Below are 22785 nucleotides of genomic sequence, written 5' to 3' on the forward strand. Positions count from 1 at the left end.
AGGCAGAGGTCAAGGTAATGTCCATTAGTTCTGTTGTTTCTGTTTGTAAATATAGTTCTCTGCAAAACCATTACAATGCAGAGAATTTAGCTAATGCTAATCAATAAAAGATGACCGTAAAAATCCTTGAATTATACATAGCCATATGAGTAAATGTAGCATAAATTAGAAGTGGAAGTATGATGATTATAGTTTCATTGGAAGAATTCTGGGAAGGTGATTCGCTCTTCACTTGCTCCTCCTTGACACATTAAACCAAATTGAATATAGTTCATCTTCTACATTGGACACTCTGATAAATTCATAAATTACTCAACTCATAAGATTTGCTCCTCATCCTCCTCTCTTCCTCTTCTCCTCCTCTTCGTCCTTTCTCTTCCTCCTTTTCCTCTTCTTCTCCTCTTGTTCCTCTCTATCTTTCTCCCCCCTCCTCCTTCTCTTTTTCCTTGTTGTCTCATCCTCCTCCTTCTCTTCTCCTCCTTCTCCAGTCCTCCTGTTTCTCCTATTCTTGTCTTTTTCTCCTGCTCTCCTTTTCCTCTCCTCCTCCTTATACAACTTCTTTTTCTCTCCTCCTCCTCTTTCTGGAGAGAAGGAGAAGAAGAGAAAAAGGGAGAGATGAGGAAGAGAATAGAAGGAGAAGTGAGAAGGTGGAGAAGGAGAAGGAGGATAAACAGGAGGAGAAAAAGGAGAATGAGGAGAAAAGGAAAAGGAGAAGAGGAGGAGAAGGAGAAAAAAAGAGAGGAGGAGGAGGAGAAGAGGAGAAGGAGAAGATAAGATGAGAAGGAGAGGAGAAGAAAGAAGAAGAGAGGGGAAACAGGAAAAAAGAGGACAGGAAAGGGAGGAAAACAGGAGGAGGAGGAGTGGAAGAGGAGAAGAAAAAGGCAGAAGGAGGAGGAAGTAGAGCAATAGAGGAGGAGAGGGGAAAAAATATTTTCAGATCTTTTTGTCTAATGTGTCTTTTGTTTGTTTTACCAGTGCAAAAATAAATTAACCAGGCATCTGCCTTTGAGAATGTATGTATATGTCTATGCTAAGATAATTTTTGTGACAGTAATGTATAATTCTCAACTGTTATTTTCCATTTTTTCCCCTTCAGGGAAAGAAATAGAGATGGCCTACAGAAACTTCCCTTCTTGGCTTTTGTTTCCAGAAGCAAAATTCCACAGAGAGTAATGAGGTGTAGGAAGATGGGGTATTGTGAGGAAAACATGGAGAGAGAGAAGGATTTCCCCAACATAAAAGTAAATTCCCCAGGGTCAGAGGGAGAAGAAAGAGAAATCTATTTGCATACTTTGGATAGAAATATGGATAAAACAGAATATTTTCCAAGATTAAAAACAGATTATCAGCAGTGGCTCATACCTATAACCCCAAAACTTTGGGAAGCCAAGCTAGGAGGACAGTTTGAGGCCAGGAGTTTGAGACCAGGCTGGGCAAAAGAGCGAGATCCGTTCTTTAACAACAACAACAACAACAAAAACGTTAGCCAGGCATAGTACCACATGCCTTTAGTTCCAGTTAATAAGGAGGCTGAGGCAGGAGGATGGCTTGAACCCAGGAGTCTGAGGCTACAGTAAGCTATGATTGTACCACTGCATCCAGCCTGGGTGACAAAGCAAGACTCAGATTCAAAATAAAAAGAAAAATAAACAAAAACTGCAAAAAACAGATTATCTAGGCTAGGGGAAGAGAGAAGTGTGTGGTCCTTTGAGCACCAGGATCTATGAGTCAGTGCCTGGCAGCACCAATAAGTAGCAGAACCTAGAAGAAATCCTTGACATGGCTTCTTGTGTGCCCAGTGTTAAACCAAAGCCACCAATCTGCATCCTGATGACATGGCTGGGATCATGGAGGGATAGGTGCCTGCTGGCCAGGGAAAAGATCCTGACCCCCAGAACACTGAGAAAACCACCATGGGGAGAGCCCCATGGATGAATCAGGTTATAACCCACCAAAACATGGTATATCACACAGAATTAAATTATTAATGGAGGCTAGGTTCTGTGGATCATGCCTGTAATCACAGTACTTTGGGAGGCCGAGGTGGGCGGATCATGAGGTCAGGAGATCAAGACCATCCTGGCCAACATGGTGAAACACTGTCTCTACTAAAATACAAAAATTAGCTGGGCATGGCAGCGTGTTCCTATAATCCCAGCTACTCAGGAGGCTGAGGCAGGAGAATCACTTGAACCAGGGAGGTGGAGGTTGCAGTGAGCCAAGGTCACACCACTGCATTCCAGCCTGGCGACACAGCTAGACTCCATCTCAAAAAAAAAATTATTAATGGAAAAATAGAGAAATATGAAATTTACTTTGTGGCTCTCTTTTCATACTCACTATATAAATGATTTCCCAGACAGATCCCTTTGTGATGTACCTGGAAGTATGTCATACACCTGGTGTAACTCTTGCGGAAGTTCTAAAAGACATGGTTGCAGACAGTAGGTGGGTCGAGCTTTCTTTGTAGAGGTCTTAGGTTCCAGGAACTAGTAAAAGAATTGTCTTTGGAAGCATCCCTAAAAGTCAGTCTCATTTCAAGACCAATGGCATAATCATGTAAACATCATGCCAGAAATTTAGTTAAGATCCGCAGTGGTTAATCAGCAGAAGTTTACCCCTCCCACTAGAAAATAATCAATTCAGATACACTGGTCCTTGCCAACTCTTGTTTTATCCAGTGGCTAATGGATGTGACTGTTAGCTTGCCACAACTGTATATATTTTCACTGGAGTCCTCCCACTCCAAGTAGCTCTTAGCTGATGAAGTAAGCTAGTCTTTCTGAACACTTCTGGGAAGAGGAGAGGGTTGTGGAGGGAAAGAAAAGAACTCATTGTTGATAGAAATAAAATTGAATGAAGAGATGCAATAATTGTCATTTAAAAAATGTCCATTTGTGGCATTTAGCTCAAGGAGCAAATGTTAAGTGGGCATCCTTTGATGTTGGCTTAGCCTTTGTAACAGAATTATTCCAGGCTCTGTTCCAACTTTCAGAACTTTATTTATTTTTAAAATACAGGCAATATTTTTGTTTTAGAAATGAGATAATTGTAAACAACTTCTCACTAGAGCAACCAAAGAGCATTTTGCTCCTGCTATGGAGAGAAAGTACACATGTAAATCGATATTGTGTACCATAAATTACTGTTTATTACCAGGCAAGTAAATGACTGCTTCAGAAAGTGGACTTGCTTGCATGGTGAAGGATTAAAAGAATGTTTATGGTTGCGATCTAAACCTTTAAAATAAACCCCTTGGAGGTAGAAAGACAGATTTTAGTACTTCTATTACAACTGCACAAAACACTGTTAGATCAGTTCTGTTTCTTAAATCAGCTAGTAATTTATTGCCCAAAATATGTTGCAGTTGTCATCTGTGAATTCCGAGTCACACAGCTGTTAAATTTAACGAACTATGGTTAAGAAATGAATGAATAGTTATGAGCTTCACAAATCAAATTCTGAAATCTACACTTTGCTTTCCCTGAATTCTAAATGCTTTTACAACAGGCACAACTCCACCCCTCATTGGCTTGTCACGCTCAATTTTACAAGGACAAGCAAATAACCAGCCGTACTTACAGTCTGCCAATTACAGCTGTGGCTTTGCTGGGCCCTGGGTGTACTGGAAATATAACTGGGAAAAAAACCCCTCTCTAGGACATATGCTTATCATTTGTGGCCATAAAGAGCTACATGGCCTCCAGTGCAAAGTGATTTCAGTGATATTTGAGTCACTGAAAAGTAGAATCAATATCTTATTTTCTGGAAGTCTGTGGGAATTACCTTGTTTTCCTTTCTGTGGGATGTAAAATGATTTAAATCTAGAATTAAGGATCCAAGTAGAAATCTCTGAGGTGCAATCATACTGATGATTATTGAGTCCTATCATCTTTTATTTCCAAATATCTCAATGCCTCGCTCAAACATCACACTATTTTTAACATTCCAAGAGAAGTTGTACCAAGGATTACATAGGCTAGCAAGATAAAAATACAACATAGCCTCTCATGGAGGAATTTTGTGTGAGCCTTGGTACCTACACATCCTTGCCCCTCTTTCCATATCCAAACTCGCTTCAGAACCTGACCCATTTACCTGCATCTTAGCCTCAGATTTGTCCTTGTTGATTCATCCCAGCCTGGACTTTCTGACTCTGGACTTTCCCCTAGTGCCTCCATCCTCTGTGCTGATTCAGCGTTTTCTGGAATGGCTCTACACAGGCACTGCCCATCCCTCTTCTGACTCAGCATGCTACTCTCAGGCCCAGCCTGCACCTGATACCTCTTCAATTAGTTTGTCTATCCAACTGTGCAATCAATCGACATGATTTTTCTGTCTTTTGCAGAGAAAGAGGGATGGCTACTTTAACATAGGTGGTTGCATGTTAGTAGGGAACCACCCGATTACTTCCTTCACTGAAGAGGGTGTTATGGCCAGTATTTGACATACATTTTCATCACACTTCTCACAGGACCCTTTATCAGCTCAGATCAGGCAGGAGCGGTGTCTTAAATGATGAGACTGAGTTTTTCTGAAGAGAAGAAATGGAATAACAGGCAGTGGGAACTGCACGGTCATGCACTCATAATCCTCAAAAGAGACTGGGTTTCTTAGGGAACTGGAAATAATTCCTTGTGATGGGAATGCTGGTGGCAGAAGAAGAAGAAGCAAGAGATGAAGCTGAGGATTCAGGGCCTACTGGTGGGAAATCTGGTATTTAAGCTATCTGCTGTTTTGTTTTCCAGAGGACAGCAAAAGAATATCTAAGGAAAGCCCTGTTCCTAAGGTCTGGCCAATCAGAGCATCACATTCTTCTGACCATAGTCATTGGTTCAGAGATGGGCATTTGATCCAATCAGAATCAAAAGAGGTAATAAGCCACCTCCTGGGCCTCTTGGCAAGGAAACACCTGCCTTTCTCCTCCTGGTCCTATGAGCTTGAAGCTGTCAAGAGTTATGATGTAGAACCTAAGACTGGAGGCAATGCAGGAAAAAGCTTCACTGCGATCTAGAAGAAATTGAGTTTCTAGAGCAAGCCATGAATGAAACTGACCCAGTCCCAGTCTGTTTGATTATACAACCTAAAGAATTTCCTTTTCTGTTCAAGCCAGTTTGAGTTGGGTTTCCAATCCCTTATTCTGAAAAAAGTCTTTAGCTGTACATCTTTGATGGCAAGTTAAGGTGTTTAAACTTAATTCTCTAGAAAATAAAAAGGTATGGTTTGGAGGCATAGAATCCACGTAATTATGACTCATTAATTACTATGAAAGTCTTAATTGGCATTCCATAGTCTTGAAAAATGCTTGGTGTTTTCAGGGAACAGGAAATAATTCCATGTTATTGGAACATGCTTAAATATATTCTATTGAACATGATTTAGGCCTAATTATATGTTATAATACCTTAGATTGTTTAGTACTGATTCTTATGTGGTTGTCTTGTTCATTCAACTAGTTCTTCCCTTGTTGATGTCAGGGATCATCATTCTGTGTGCATCACATAGTTCTGAGCATATAGTAGGTGTTTTCTTAATTGCTTATCTACCTGGGGTAAAAAAAAATGGATGAGAAAAGAGAAGGAAAGGTCCTCTTATTGAAGTCTATATATACTTCTCATCAAATTTAACTTCAATCTCCGTATTCCAACATTGCTTATACTTTGAGGAGAAGTAAAATGATGCTATTGACATAACTGCAAAGTTCTCTTATTTTTGTGTGTATTTCTTCCAATCATAGCAACTCAATTGCTTTGAAATATGTTGATAAAGTATCTGGTGGCTGCTATACCCAAAAGGAAAACACCAATCACTTTGAAATGATCAAACCAACAGAATTTCTGATGTAAAAACAACTTATTTCTGTTTCCTTTGTGGAAAATGTATCACAGGGTCTAAAAAGCTATTAATTTAATTATTCACCTTCCACATGAATCTCGTACTCACTTGAGAGTTTAATTAATTTGGAACAGCCATTTCCAAGAGATGGAGAAAGACAGACATCAATGTCCCAAAAGAGAACCAGGCACAAACTTTGATTTGTAACTTACATTGAAATAAATATGGTCTCACTTTTTGAATATTAAAAGTATAGTTTCTGCCCTTGTTACAATTTTTTTGAGTTCTATCCTCTAATGAGTGGGGAGGCAGTAGTAAATGGATATTCCTTAAAAAGTTTTCTAAAAGAAGTGAATTTCCCTCTGTATTCATTCAGACGTATACCTGAAGGCAAAGTGAACTGCCATGGCCACTGTGAGACCAGGACTTTCAAAGGGTCCTTCTTGGGTCTGTAGCCTGGGCTTCTTCAGCCTCCTTCACTCCTGTCCTATCCAGCTTCCTCCCCAGCACTCCACTTATTCCTTTCTCACAGATCAGTACTGATAATCTTATTTCCATTTAAACATAAGAACTGACCTGTTGCCCAATTTCAGGGCATTTTGTCAGTCTTCACTTCCTATTTCCAGGGATTCTTAACATTAGTTCCTCCCCTCTTTTTGCAGAAACTCTGTCCCCCTTAGTCTCCAACCGAGCACTTTGCCCTTCAAATTTTATCCCAAATCTGTCCAGACCTCACCACCTCCACTGCTACCACCTGAGAACACGCTTTCATGAACTCCTCCTTAATTATTCAGCTTCTACTTTGGCCACACTGTCTCTGCTGCACAGAGAAACCTGGGAGATGTTATAGAACTTTAAAACTGGCTTTCACCATCCCCACTTGCCAAATTCACCAGTGGGTTATTCCTCATCACATCTAGAATACAGCCCCAGTTCCATGACATGGCCTACAAGGCACTATAATATCTGCACCCTGCCCACTTCTCCAACTTTATCACTACCAGCTACTGCTGCAGCCACACTGGGTGACCACACCAAGCGTGGTTTCACCTCAAGGCCTTTGCCTTTGTTCTTCTCCTCCAGACCTCTGAATGGCTCTCACTTTGTTATAGGTTCATCTTGGAACAGTCTTCCCCAAGCCTTTGTTTAAATAGCACCAGCTGTTATTCCTCTCACCCAGCTTTATTTCCCTCACTGCACTTACCACTATTTGACATTTTATTAGATAGGTACATGCTTATTTATTGTCTGTCTCCCCACAAGAGTGTATGCTCCATACGGGCAGTATCTTCCTCATTCCTGGAATAGTGCCTTTCATTTAATAGATACCTTATACAACTGTTGAATGAGTTGGTCTCTCCCTGTTGATAAGAATTTCATATGATCAATGCTAGATCCACAGAACCAAGCTCATTTTTAGAATCTCAAGCAATCTCAAGATTGCTTCCTAGTGTCTGCTGCTAGTGCACCAAAAAATCTTAACTGTAACATCAATAAAAGTCTGGATAATATTTATTAAGTCAATATGATTGTTTATCAGTATTTCGAAGAAGTGCTTAACTAATGTCACTAAGGGTATGTCACAGCAATGGAGACTGCTGTGGCCTTTTAAAAATTCATTTTTAAGTTGGCACTGGTCATTATTTACTTACATAGACAAGGCATAAGGCATGTAAGTAGCTAATGAACTTGCCATTTGTAACTACAAAGCTTGGATTGCTGTGATATTTTCCTGCAAAATGCTCCAGCTTTTCTGTCAGCCTCTATATTTTCACAGCATCACTGCTGTGCTACTAGACACTTGTGGGCATCTTCATGGAATCACAAATCCTAGATGAGGCTCTTGTGTGAGTATATTTTGGTTTTTTGTTTGTTTGGCTAGTGTCTCTTTCTTTTGGAAAACCAACACTTTCCCTAATCCATGGTTTTCCTAACTATTGACTCAGAATTTCTGGTGGTAGTTCTTGCAAATCTGAACTTACAAAAACACTTGAGGGAATTTTCATGTACAATAAGGGGTGAGAAACTCAGATCAAAGGAATGAGAATGGGGCTTATGTGGCATCAATCCAAACCTTTTCTTGAATTGATAAATGGACTCTGGGAGAAAGATGCTTTCTTTCTACTGGAGCTGCCAAACAGAGAAGGAGGGAACCTGGCTCTCCCAGCAGTGCTCTTCTCCATTCAGTTGGGAGAGCATGCTTACTTACAGGATAAAGCCAAGGAGAGATAAGCAGAGTTAAAAGAAGAGAAAGGGCCAGGCGTCGTGGCTCAAGCCTGTAATCCCAGCACTTTGGGGGAGCCAAGGTGGGTGGATTATAAGGTCAGGAGTCTGAGACCAGCCTGACCAACATGGTGAAACCCTGTCTCTACTAAAAATACAAAAATAGCCAGGTATGGTGGGGCGTACCTGCAACCCCAGCTACTTGGGGGAAGCTGAGGCAGGAGAATCACTTGAACCCAGGAGCCAGAGATTGCAGTGAGCTGAGATCACGCCACTCTAGCCTGGGCAACAGAGCGAGACTCTGTCTTAAAAACAACAACAACAACAACAACAACAACAAAAACAGAAATCTGGACTAGTCCCCAGGGCCTAATTCCTTGAGCTCTTCTTTCAATCTTGTGAATTACCTAAGCAGCCTTTTCTGCTACATGAACCAACACACTCTCCTTTTGCTTAAATTAATTGACTGGGGTTTTTGTCACTTGCAACCAAAAGTATGAACATAAATTCAGGAGGGCCCTTGAATATTTTATCATATATGTTTACGCTGAAGTCTTCAGACTTACAATGCCTGATGCCATTATGTTGCATTATGAGTTAAGTAAGTACATGTAGACATGGTGACATGAGTAGTTTAAGAAGGGAAGGAATTGTTTCTCTTCGGATGATTTGAATTGGTGGTTTTTGGAGCTAAAACAGTGAGCAGCATATTGAGATTTAAGATGTGTGATACACATTGAGGAGCTCAACTCTTGAGTGGGAAACAAACACACCCACTATTACTTTAAGGAGAGCTGTTACTCCAACACAAGCTAAAGGAGCTGTTAAATCAGCACCACCTTCTCATATTTCGACGACGATGCATATGGTCACAACATATTTCCCATCTCTGGGAAGCCAACATTACAACAGAAATACTAGGTATATAATTTGTCAGTGGTTTGAAGCACTGCAGAAGCTAAAGCAGAAAAAAAATGAAAAAAAAATTTTTGGTTCTGTTTTTTAGCCAGTTCGTGAGAATAGAAAAGAACTAATAGTATGAAATTAATAGGGGAGATGTAGAACCAGTAAATTTTGGAGGAAATCTGAGGGACTGTGGGTCAAATACAATTCAGCCTTAAACTATTTCCACTTTTCCTGGTCTTTATTCAAAGCAGCATTGTAATTAGTACTCCAAAATTAAATCAAACATCTTTTTTGTGGATAAGATTTTATGACTTGAGCAATACTGTGAGTCGATCTATCAGGAGTCCTTGGTTCAATCTATAGCTCAGTTCAACAAACACTTGAGAAGCACTGGGCTAGGCCTGAGGATACAGGAAGAGATAGATAGAGGGTTTGCCCTTTAGATACTCCAAACTGAGTGGAAGGCATAAATCGATAAGGAGATGGTTTCACTGACATTAGTACCAGAAGGGCTACTTGCTGGCCCCCATAAAATAGAAAGCAAAGTGGCTTCCTATGAATTTCAGGCTTTAAGCTGTAGCTTCTTGAGGTCAAGATCTCTTTAACTTTGGAGTCCTTTGCCTGGTCTTCCTTGGCAGTCTTCCTGCGAGCTTGACTCTTTCTGGAGGTGTGGGCCATACTTCAGCTCCAAGGTTTTGTGTTTGGCATGTCTGCCTTTTCCTTTTCTTGCTATCAATACTGTATCTTGGTCTACTGTCCTTCTTGCATTGTTCAACTTCTGTCCCCATTCCTATTATCTACCTCTCTGCTAGATACTGACTAAATTCCATAAATACATGTCAACAATTGTTAGTTAACAGAACTATAATACTGCTGGAGGGTAGGGCAAAAGAGAAAAACAATCTTTTCAAATTTGTCAAGATTGTTATATTAATTGATTACAAATGGTTCCTAAACACCTGTTTATAGATTGACTGACTGCATCAGAATTATCTGAAGAAAATTTTTAAATAACTGATTCCTAAGATGAATGTGAGAGACTCTTTTTTAGTTAAGTCTGGGATGAACACAATGAATCTGAGTATTTTAAACCCTCCTGAGGAGCGTCACTAGGTTGGAGGATTCGAGGCACTGTTGCCCTATTACTAAACTAAATGAAGGTAACAAAAATCTGAATTTCCCTGGACTTTCATCGATGTTGCTGTTTCTGTTGCAGTTGTTCACTGAAGAGTGACCATCTATTTCCATTTTGGAGGGTACCCCAACATGGCTAGTGAAGCATGTGCACATGCATCATATATTTCTATATCTAAGTGACTATATGCATATTAAACATTCAAGAATTTTTATGGAGAAGATAGAAAATATGCCTGGCCTGTAGACTAGAAGGACAGAAAGATGGAAGGAATGACAGGCAACACCTAGGTGTCTCCTGATCAGCTTTGGTTAATGAGTCATGAGGCAAATTGTATTTTACTTAATGTGTTTGGCAGAGTTAACATATAGGATATAGATGTAAAGGGAAAACTAACTTTCATTATAACTTTTTTTCCCTTATCCTAGATAACGACATCGCATTCTCAAAGGGATTTGAAAGCACTATTTTTAGATTCTCCATTGTATGTGTGTTTCATATACTGCAGAGACAAATTTGTCACATGGGATCATTAAAGAGTTAGAAATAATGTATTTATTTAAAGGCTCTATTACAGTACCTGACACATGGTAAGGGTTCTGGGACGGTGGAGATTATTATTACTCAGAAAATTGCTATTAACCCAGACCAATTTGAGAAGTATACTTTATATGAAGTTTTGAGTAAACAACTAGAAAATATGCATATGTATATATGTATATATAATATGCATATATATAATATGCATACATGTATATATGTACATATGCATTGTATATGTATATATAACATGCTTGTGTGTGCAGGTGTGCACGTGTACGTGTGTGTGCGCGCACGCGCACGCGCGCGCGCGCACACACACACACACACACACACACATATAGAGAGAGGGAGACAGCAGATGACCGTTTTATTTCCACAAACTCACTTTTCTAAGCAGCCTGATCTACCTCTTATTTCCTGAACACTTTATGCCTGTCCCTGTTGCTTGGAAGGTCCTGCTGACCTCTCTTTCCTTCTTTTTTCAAAGCCTTACCCTTGTTTCAAGGCCCCAATCAAATCCTGCACCATGCTGTGAGCCTTCCCTGTGGGCTTAGCTCCAAATAAAATCCTCTTTACATGACCTGGAGCATAAGACAAATAGCAATAAAGACCCTTCTGTATTGCCTTTCATTTCTTTAAGAATAAATCCTGTCTATTCAGCTAGATTTTAGGCTTCTTGAAGCTGGGAACCATATCTTCTGCCACAGAAAACTCCTTACACTTGGCACGTACTAGCACTCACTAATTTTCTTTTCTCAGTGTGTTGACAACATTTACCAAGACCCTGACAACACAGAAGTCCTGAGGAATAGGCAGGATAAATTCCACTAACACCAAGGACAACCACATTTCTCTTTTATAAATCTTCATTTATAATTATGATGCTCCTGACCATCCCCCAATATGGCATCTACAGTTGCTTCCCCAGAAACACATAGTTGCATCTGTACACAGCTGGCTTGTTTCCCTGCATCAATTATAGTCTATGGCTCCCAGGTACCATAGTGTTAGTAGTCAAAAGAGTCATCAAAGCCATGACCTTGACCTGTTCGGCAGATTTTTCATAATCTAAAAAGAATAAACAATGTTTTCTTCACACAGGGATCAGCTGGAGGAGTAAATACAACATAAAATAAGCAAACAAACCACCAAACACAAATGATCAGCTTCTTTTTAAAGGTGCTGTTTTACCTCCTTCTCCTCTTCTAAACTAGTTTCCGTCTTATTTTGGGTGTGGATATACATTTATCAAAATGCTGGAGCTGGCACTGTCAGGAATATCATTATTTAAACAATAAAAAGAACATATAACTAAAAAGTTTAATTTCCTTAATCATGAGTTTGACCAAAATTCTATTTAATCCAAAAGTTCCCAATGCTTTCCCTCTTTCTAGGCTCTTCTCACACCCCTGTATCACCTATAGCCAGAGCAGGCCTAGTGAATCTCAATACACTCAGCATGAGTTCTGAAACCTTCCTGCTTCCCTCAAAGGCCCAAGTCCAGCTGAAAATTCCCACTTTAACACCATTTTTCAGGTTATGTTATTATTTCCAATAAACCCTTGTATAGCGCAGATGTAAGTGATTCACACTTACATGTGAATCATGTAAAGGATAGGAAGAGTAAGTGATTCACAGTCACCCACACCCAAATGAGCTTTAGTATGTCAGACTGAAAGGGAACAGAGACGATCCTGAGGGAATAGGAGATGGAGAGTTTTGCTGGAAGAGAAGAGAAAGCTCTAAGACAAGCAAAAATGTGTATATTTTCCTCATGTATCTCCCCAAAAAACTTTTTGAAAATATATATACCCCTTTCACATTTTTCATGTTAACATCCAAAATTTTTATTATACACTTAAACAGTTACAAAGGAAGCATGTAAATATTCTAAAATAAAACTCTTGCATCACAGTTATTTATTTTTATTAAATAAATAAATAAATAATTATTTATTAATTTTTGTTAAATAAATAAAAAAATTATGTATGTATGTATGTATTTATTTCTGTCACCCAGGCTGGAGTGCAGTGGTGCAATCTCAGCTCACTGCAACCTTCGCTTCCCAGGTTCAAGTGATTCTCCTGCCTTAGCCTCCTGATTTGGTGAGACTACAGGCACCTGCCACTATGCCAGGCTAATTTTTGCATTTGCAGTGGAGATGGGGTTTCATCATATTGGCCAGGCTGATCTTGCACTCCTGACCTCAGGTGATCTGCCCATCTCAGCCTCCCAAAGTGGCATCACACTTTTAAATGTGTCCAATAGAATTTAAATACCGTAGATACTGGATATCCATTATCATTTATTTAAAAAACAAGGCCCAACCACTTCTTAAAGGTTTTATACCATTCCTTTTCTTCTTCTACTTCTGCTATTATTATTCAAACAAAATATATTTTTACCCTGCAAAACTTTTCATTGATTATCCTATCATACTTCTTTAAAGCAAACCAAAAATTAAATAAATTGGAAATTTAAACAATGTCCTGTTATAACATGGCTGCAAAATGTTTAAAATTTTTCTTCTGAATGAATTCTAATTATTAGAATATAAACTTATTTTTAGTAGTATACAAGTGACCAAAACAAACAGTGTAGATGACAAATTTTGATAAATTATCAAAGTAAAATGTTACTGGAAACACCGCAGTTACTGATTTGTTGTTATTGTTGATTTAATTCATGTAAACCTAGACTAATATGACTCATTCGTAGGATGACATTAGGATCAGAATCAATTTGATTTCTGTTTTTAATATTTATAGACATATATTGAGAGTGTTGCTTACAAAAATACGTACATGAAACTGTGTTATAATAATGCCACTTGGCTGGGCGTAGTTGCTCATGTCTGTAATCCCAGCACTTTGGGAGGCTAAGGCAGGTAGGTCATCTGAGGTCAGGAGTTCAAGACCAGCCTGGCCAACATGGTGAAACACCATCTCTATTAAAAATACAAAAATTAGCTTGGCATGGTGGCAGGTGCCTGTTAATACCAGCTATCAGGGAGGCTGAGGCAGGAGAATCGCTTGAACCTGGAAGGCAGAGGGTGCAGTCAGCCAAGATCATGCCATTGCACTCCAGCCTGGGCAACAAGAGCAAAACTTAATCTCAAAAAAAAAAGCCAATCAATTATTTGAATAATTTGAGTCGTATGTTAAAAATCACAGAATGATTGATTTAACATTTGTATTAAATATTAATATAATTAATAACAAGATAATCTATTAATAAAATTAATATATAACTTAATAAAAATAATTTTCATGTTTCAGCAAGTAAATTTATTAATTACTTTTAATGTTAACAGTCTTTTTTTAATTCAACTTTGAAGTTTGGGGTACATGTGCATATTTGTTATATAGGTAAACGTGTGTCATGGGGGTTTGTTGTACAGATTAGTTTGTCACCCTGGTATTAAGCCTAGTACCCATTAGTTATTTTTCCTGATCTTCTCCCTCCTCCCATTCTCCACCTCTGATAGGTCCCAGTGTGTGTTGTTCCTTTCTATGTGTCAATGTGTTTTCATCGTTTAACTCCCACTTATAAGTTAGAACATGTGGTATTTAATTTTTCGTTCCTGCATTAGTCTGCTAATGATAATGACCTCCAGCTCCATCCATATTCCCACAAAGGACATGATCTCGTTCTTTTTTTATGATTACATAGTATTCCATGGTGTATATGTAAATTTTACTTATCCCGTCTACTATTGTTGGTTCCATGTCTTTGCTATTGTGAATAGCACTGCAATGAACATACACATGCATGTGTCTTTATGACAGAATGATTTCTATTCCTTTGGGTATATATTCAGTAATGGGATTACTGGGTCTAATGTTAGTTCTGGTTTTAGGTCTTTGTGGAATCATCACACTGTCTTCCATAAAGGTTGTACTAATTTATACTCCCACCAATGGTGTATAAACATTCCTTTTTCTCTGCAACCTCGCCAGCATCTGTTATTTTTTGACTTTTTAATCATAGCCATTCTGACTGGAGTGAGAGGGTATCACCCTGTGGTTTTGATTTATGTTTCCCTAATGATCATCCCTAGTGATGTTGATTTCAATTAATTAAATCAACCAATTAATTAAATTATTTTGGCAAATAAAATTAATTACATTTAATGCTAATAATTATTAAAATTAATTTTAAATGATTAGTTCTCTCCCTTAGAAGATCTTGAAAAACAGAAATTTATTGATATGGTTTGGCTGTGTCCCCATTCAAATCTCATCTTCAATTGTACTTCCCATAATCCCCACGTGTTGTGCAAGGAATCCAGTGGGAGGTAATTGAATCATGTTTCCCCTATGCTATTCTCATGATAGTGAGTGAGTTCTAATGAGATCTGAAGGTTTTATAAGGTGCTTTCCCCCGCTCCCCTGTTTCTCTCTGTACTTCCTGATGCCACATTTAAAGGATGTATTTATTTTCCCTTCTGCCATGACTGTGAATTTCCCGAGGCCTCTTCAGCCTCAGGAAATGCTGAGCTGTGAGTCAATTAAACCTCTTTCCTTTATAAATTACCCAGTCTTGGGTATGTCTTTATTAGCAGCATGAGAACAGACCAATAACAGTAAACTGGCACCGGTAGAATGGGGTGCTAATGTAAAGATACCAAAATATGTGGAAGCGACTTGGAACTGGGTAACAGGCAGAGATTGGAACAGTTTGGAGGGCACAGAAGACAGGAAAATGTGGGAAAGTTTGGAACTTCCTAGAAGAACTCTTCATCCTTAAGTAATGGTCTTGCAACCTAAAAACTTAAATTGCCTCAGTATTTTCCACAGGCAAGTCTTACACACCCTACATACAGATCCAACTCTGAAAGCATACTTAATCTCAAAGGCTGCAAAGGGTTGTAAAAATTTCCTCCTTTTCGTATTGCTTTTGTTACTTATGCCAATAAACTTTTCTAGTTGGAATAGAACATGCTACTTCAAAGCACAATTCCTTTATAATTCCAGTCATTCTATTAATCAACTGAGGTTTATATCACAACCTCAGTGAATAACAGCAAAAAATAATACAACTTGGAGGAGCTGGAGGAGGTCACGCTGGCTTTTCACTGCTAGAGCTGCTTCCTACATGCTTGTGTAACATGTTCCCTCCTTATTTGCATTTTGTGATATTAGTTCTTTGAACAGGGGCACTGCTCTGTTGTGGTTAGAAGTCATGAAATCTGATGAGCTCTTTTAGATCTTAGAGTCAATTATAGCTAAAAAGTGACAACAAATGAAATTTGGCACCAGACTTTATTTTTAGTGCAGAATATTAAACATGGAACCAGGAGACTGTTAAAGAGTGAAACATTTCAGGGAATTAATCTTTAATGCAGATTAATCCCCCTGGGCATTTGGATGGAAAGATGTGTTTTTAAATTGCTATTTTGAAAATGAGAAAGTTAAAAATCAAAAGAGCAAATTTTTATTTTCTCTGTTTTTATTTTGAAAATTAATTCCCAATTTACCCGTATCTCACATAGCACCATCTCACAATTTCACTTCATAGGATGCCAGCAGGCCACATCTGTGTAGAGGTGGCAGGCAAACAATGCTACTGCAGAAAATGAAAGAAGTAGGACAAAATTAATGTGGTGGGTTGCAAATACCTTTGACTTTGTGTTTGTTACCAAGTAATCATGGGCTGGGCTTCCACTGAGTGCAGATTATTCTAACAGAAAAGAAGGGTAGCTTCAAAAGAAGGTGGGTTGCTTCATAAGTTCCTACAATTGTATAATTGCAGATTTTAGATATCATTAAGCTCAGTCCCCTGGTTCTCAACTTTGCGTATTCAATCACCCTGGAGCATTTTAAAGTGCGTGATACATGAATCCCACCTCAAACCAGTTAAATGGTGACATCTAAGTTGAGTCTCAGACATTGGTATTTTCAGTTTCCCAAGTAGCTCTAATTTGCAACCAAGTTTGAGAACCACCCCTAGTTCACACCGAGTTCCAGCTCCCTGGGACTTGTGACCTGCCAAGGTCAGATTAACTAGTTTTCGGCAGAACCATTCCCAGCCAACTGCTTTTCACGATATCTTCTAGCTCGCTAACCCCCACCTCCCGCCATGTTTCTAAATAGAGAGACTGGTTGGTTCAATCAGGCAACAAATCATTTATTGAACACCTACAATGTGTCAGGCAGTGGGCTGGTGACTGGGGCTAAAATTGTGAGCCAGAACAGATGAGATTTCTTCCCTCCTGGAGTTTAGAGTTCAGTGAGAGAGACAGACACTAAGAGAATAATGATAACATTGTAACTGTGATAAGTCCTGGGAAGGAGAAGTTCATGGTAGCCTAAGAGGCTGACTTCTCTGAAAAAGTGAAGACTGAATGAGATCCGATGAAGTGGAAGATTAATTAGGCAGAATAGGGAGAGAAGAATGGGGACTAGGTGGTGGGGGGAGAGGGGGAGAGAGAGAGAGAGAGAGCTTTTTGATATGTATAGGAGAATGGCATATGCCAAAAAGCTCTATGGCTGAAGAAAACATGGAATAATGTTCCAGGAAGAAGGCCAGGGAGGCCAGGAAATCTTAAGAGAGCTAACAACCAAAAATGCTAATTGATTTCATTTATTAATATATCCTCTACCTTAAAACCATTATTATGTACTCAACAACCTCATCACTACAGGCACAGTGACACCATCCACACACACCTTGACCTTGTATTTTCAGTTTCTGTTTGAAACAAACATAAATTTACTCACAAATGAAATTTAAACAAGCTGTGGACCTCTGTTTAACCAGTGGTTCCCAACCTTGGCTGTACTTTGCAATCACTTGAAGACCTTTAAAAATGCAGTTGCCTAGGAGATACCCAAGACCACTTTAATCAGAATTCTTGAGGATGGGATCCAGATTTTTTTTTAAAGCTGCCCTGATGTACAGCCAAAATTAAGAACTGCTGTTCTAGGAAGATAGGAGGAGGGTGAATACTAGGAGGAGAGAGAGAAATTGTATTTGAATTTGTCACTCTCCATCTTTAATTATTGCCTCTGCTTGATGTGTTAGGACTGACCATGTAATGGGGATCTCCTCTGTGTTATAACTTCTTCATACACAGCTGGATTGGAATTAAAACCACAGGAGCAACAGGGAGAGTTCCGAATAAAAAGTAAAATTCCCTGTTCCTGTTTCTCCTTCACGTTCTCTCTTCTCATTTTCAATCTCCCCCCTCCCCCACTTTTTTTTTTTTTCACTGACTGACTGTAGTTAATTTAAAAATGTACAAATCCACATTAAGTCACCTTCCATGCTGGGAGTTATCAGCCGTTTTCCCAGCACTAGAACATGTATCACACATTTTCTTTAGGAGCTTTTCTGCACAGATAGGTTAAATGGGCTGCTGAAGTTACACTCCACTTGTTCTCACCCCTCCCCTACCATCCTACCTACCAGCTGAGAACTGCTGGTCTACTTTTAAGTAATCTGGGTATTTCAATCTTCTTTTAATTGTAATATACATAGAAAAGTAAAGTTTTCTGAGTAAAAAAACAAATTAAAATTGGATGAGGGTCAGCTTGGCACATAGCCTTTAGATGGTTTTTATTTTAACACATATTTTATTTTTATCACCTTGTGAGAACCAAGTTAGATGAAGCAAGTTTTTTGTCTTCCATTGGTCACTGAAAGAGAACCATATCCATAGACATCAAATTATTCCTAGGGTTTCTAAAGGAAGCTTAGGGAAGGGCCACAAGCTGGATGGACAGAGAAAAGAGCTGCCTCATCACCAATTTAAAAGAGAATAACTGCTCATCCTCCAAGATACAACTCAATCATTACTCACTGGTAAGGCTTCTGTGATACTCAGGTCAGTTGGTTGGCTGCCTTCTCCTGTGTCCTACTTTCTTTCTTTCTTTTGAGAAGATGTCCTCACTCAGTTGCTCCAGCTGGAGTGCAGTGACGCCATCTTGGCTCACTGCAAACTCCGCCTTCCAGGTTCAAGTGATTCTCCTGTCTCAGCCTCCTGAGTAGCTGGGATGACAAACTTGAGTCACCACGTCTGGCTAATTTTTGTATTCTTAGTAGAGATGGGGTTTCACCATGTTGGCCAGACTGCTCAGAACTCCTAACCTCAAGTGATCCGCCTGCCTCAGCCTCCCAAAGTGCTGGGATTACAGATGTGAGCCACTACACCCAGCCTGTGTCCCACTTTCATCACAGCAACACACAGAGCCTGCTAGATGAGAAGCTGTCTGAAGGCAGCACATGAGTTTTTGGTGTGAATCGCCAATGCCTGGTGATGTCTGACACATGGTAGCCATATAGAAAATATCTGATAAATGATTACAGAGTCCCAAAATACCTACCCTTGTTTAAAATGCTCCATAAAGAAATCACAGTTAGGGCCAGATGCAGTGGCTCATGCCTATAATCCCAGCACTTTGGGAGGCTGAGGAGGATAACTTTAGGCCAGGAGTTTGAGACCACTCTAGCCAACATGGTGAAACCCATCTCTACTAAAAATACAAAAGTTATGTTGTATTAAAGGAGAGAAGGTTAGCACTCCCCTTGACAAGGATGGAAGAGGCCCTCGGGCCTGACAACACGCATACGGTTAAGGCATTGCCACCTACTTCGTGGCATCTAACCATCATTTTTAGATCAAAAAAACTCAAAGTCCAGCAGAAGACAAGAAATAGCTAAGATCAGAGCAGAACTGAAGGAGATAGACACACAAAAAACCCTTCAAAAAAATCAATAAATCCAGGAGCTGGTTTTTTGAAAAGATCAACAAAATAGACAGACCACTAGCCAGATTAATAAAAAAGAAAAGAGAGAAAAACCAAATTGGTGCAATAAAACACGATAAAGGGGATATCACCACAGATTCCACAGAAATTCAAACCATCATCAGAGATTATTACAAACAACTCTATGCACATAAACTAGTAAACCTGGAAGAAATGGATAAATTCCTGGACACTTGCCCCCTCCCAAGCCTAAACCAGGAAGAAGACGAAACCCTGAACAGATCCATAACAAGGTCTGAAGTTGAGGCAGCAATTAAGAGCTTACCACCCAAAAAAAGCCCAGGTCTAGACGGGTTCACAGCCAAATTCTACCAGACATACAAAGAGGAGCTGGTACCATTCCTTCTGAAACTATTCTAAACAATACAAAAAGAGGGAATTCTTCCCAAATCATTTTATGAGACCCAACATCATCCTGATTCCAAAACCCGGCAGAGACTCAACAAGAAAAGAAAACTTCAGGCCAATATCCATGATGAACATAGATGCAAAAATCTTCAATAAAATAATGACAAGCCGATTGCAACAGCACATCAAAAAGCTTATCCACCATGATCAAATAGGCTTCATCCCGGGGATGCAAGCATGGTTCAACATACGCCAGTCCATAAACGTAATTCACCACATAAACAGAACCAAAGACAAAAACCACGTGATTATCTCAATTGATGCAGACAAGGCCATTGACAAAATTCAACAGCCCTTTATACTAAAAACGCTCAATAAGCCAGGGATTGACGGAACGTATCTCAAAATAATAAAAGCTATTTACGACAAATCAACAGCCAATATCATACTGAATGGGCAAAAACTGGAAGCATTCCCCTTGAAATGTGGCACCAGACAAGGATGCCCTCTCTCACCACTCCCATTCAATATAGTACTAGAAGTTCTAGCCAGAGCAATCAGGCAAGAAAAAGAAATAAGGGGCATTCAAATAGGAAAGGAGGAAGTTAAATTGTCTCTATTTGCAGACAACATGATTGTATATCTAGAAGACCCCATCGCCTCAGCCCCAAATCTCCTGAAACTGATAAGCAAGTTCAGTAAAGTCTCAGGATACAAAATCAATGTGCAAAAATCACATGCATTCCTATACACCAATAACAGACTTAAAGAGAGCCAAATCAAGAACAAACTTCCATTCACAATTGCCACAAAGAGAATAAAATACCTAGGAATACAACTAACAAGGAATGTAAAAGACCTCTTCAAGGAGAACTACAAGCCACTGCTCAACGAAATAAGAGAGGACACAAACAGATGGAGAAACATTCCATGTTCATGGTTAGGAAGAATCAATATTGTGAAAATGGCCACACTGCCCAAAGTAATTTACAGATTCAATGCTATCCCCATCAAGCTACCAATGACCTTCTTCACAGAATTGGAAAAAATCACCTTAAGCTTCATATGGAACCAAAAGAGAGCCCGCATAGCCAAGTCAATTCTAAGCAAAAAGAACAAAGTGGGAGGCATCACACTACCGGACTTCAAACTATACTACAAGGCTACAGTAATCAAAACAGCATGGTACTGGTACCAAAACAGAGATATAGACCAATGGAACAGAACAGAGGTCTCGGAGGCAACACAACATATCTACAACCATCTGATCTTTGACAAACCAGACAAAAACAAGCAATGGGGAAAGGATTCCCTGTTCAATAAATGGTGTTGGGAAAACTGGCTAGCCATGTGCAGAAAGCAGAAGCTGGACCCCTTCCTGACACCTTACACTAAAAATAACTCCAGATGGATTAAAGACTTAAACATAAGACCTAACACTATAAAAACCCTAGAAGAAAATCTAGGCAAAAACATTCAGGACATAGGCATAGGCAAGGACTTCATGACCAAAACACCAAAAGCATTGACAACAAAAGCCAAAATAGACAAATGGGACCTAATCAAACTCCACACTTCTGCACAGCAAAAGAAACAGTCACTAGAGTGAATCGGCAACCAACAGAATGGGAAAAAATTTTTGCAGTTTACCCATCTGACAAAGGGCTGATATCCAGAATTTACAAAGAACTAAAACAGATTTACAAGAAAATAACAAGTCCATTCAAAAGTGGACAAAGGATATGAACAGATACTTTACAAAAGAAGACATACGTGAGGCCAACAAACATATGAAGAAATACTCATCATCACTGGTCATCAGAGAAATGCAAATCAAAACTACGCTGAGATACCATCTCACGCCAGTTAGAATGGCAATCATTAAAAAATCTGGAGACAACAAATGCTGGAGAGGTTGTGGAGAAATAGGAACACTTTTACACTGTTGGTGGGAGTGTAAATTAGTTCAACCATTGTGGAAGACAGTGTGGCGATTCCTCAAGGACCTAGAAATAGAAATTCCATTTGACCCAGCAATCCCATTACTGGCTATATATCCAAAGGATTATAAAACGTTCTACTATAAGGACACGTGCACACGAATGTTCATTGCAGCACTGTTTACAATAGCAAAGACCTGGAACCAACCCAAATGCCCATCGATGATAGACTGGACAGGGAAAATGTGGCACATATACACCATGGAATATTATACAGCCATCAAAAATGATGAGTTTGTGTCATTTGTAGAGACATGGATGAACCTGGAAAAGATCATTCTCATCAAATGACAGAAGAGCAGAAGATCAAACACTGCATGTTCTCACTCATAGGCGGGTGTTGAACAATGAGAACACATGGACACAGGGAGGGGAGCACTACACATGGACACAGGGAGGGGGTCAGTTGGGGGGAAATAGGGGAGGGACGGTGGGGGGTGGGGAGCTGGGGAGAGGTAGCAAGGGGAGAGATGCCAGATTAGGTGATGGGGAGGAAGGCAGCAAATCACACTGCCACGTGTGTACCTATGCAACAATCTTGCATGTTCTTCACATGTACCCCAAAACCTAAAATGCAATAAAATAAATGGGAAAAAAATACAAAAGTTAACCAAGTGTGGAGTGTGCCTGTAATCCCAGCTACTCAGGTGGCTGAGGCATGAGAATCACCTGAACCTGGGAGATGGAGGTTGCAGTGAGCCAAGATTGTGCCACTGCACTCCAGCCTGGGCGACAGAGCAAGACTCTGTCTCAAAAAGAAGATAAGCGAAGCAAAGAGAAGAGAAACCATTATTATAATGAGTCACTCCAGTTTTTCAGAAGACATACTTAGAATCTCAATTTATTTAACACTGAGTGTTTCTAAATGGGAAATAAAAAAAAATTATTTCAAAAGGTTTTAGGGGAACAAGAGGTGTCTGGTTACATGACTAAGTTCTTTAGTGATGATTTCTGAGATTTTGGTGCACCCATCAATCACCCAAGCAGTGTACACTGAACCCAACATGTAGTCTTTTATGTGTAG

The 22785-nt window shown here is 39.5% G+C and overlaps 1 protein-coding gene and 1 non-coding gene across 4 annotated transcripts in view; one reads left to right on the forward strand and one right to left on the reverse strand.

The window, feature by feature from the left end:
- LHFPL3 (LHFPL tetraspan subfamily member 3) overlaps positions 1–22785 on the reverse strand; it is a 539792-nt gene that overhangs the window by 354190 nt on the left and 162817 nt on the right. The gene's annotated exons all lie outside the window — the stretch shown is intronic.
- LOC116550477 lies at positions 19137–19262 on the forward strand. The gene has a single exon (XR_004268439.1). It is a non-coding gene; the product is annotated as a U6atac minor spliceosomal RNA (small nuclear RNA).

Source organism: Sapajus apella, unplaced genomic scaffold, assembly GCF_009761245.1.
Source record: "Sapajus apella isolate SASKATOON/1434 unplaced genomic scaffold, GSC_monkey_1.0 scaffold7, whole genome shotgun sequence".
Lineage (NCBI taxonomy): Eukaryota > Metazoa > Chordata > Mammalia > Primates > Cebidae > Sapajus > Sapajus apella.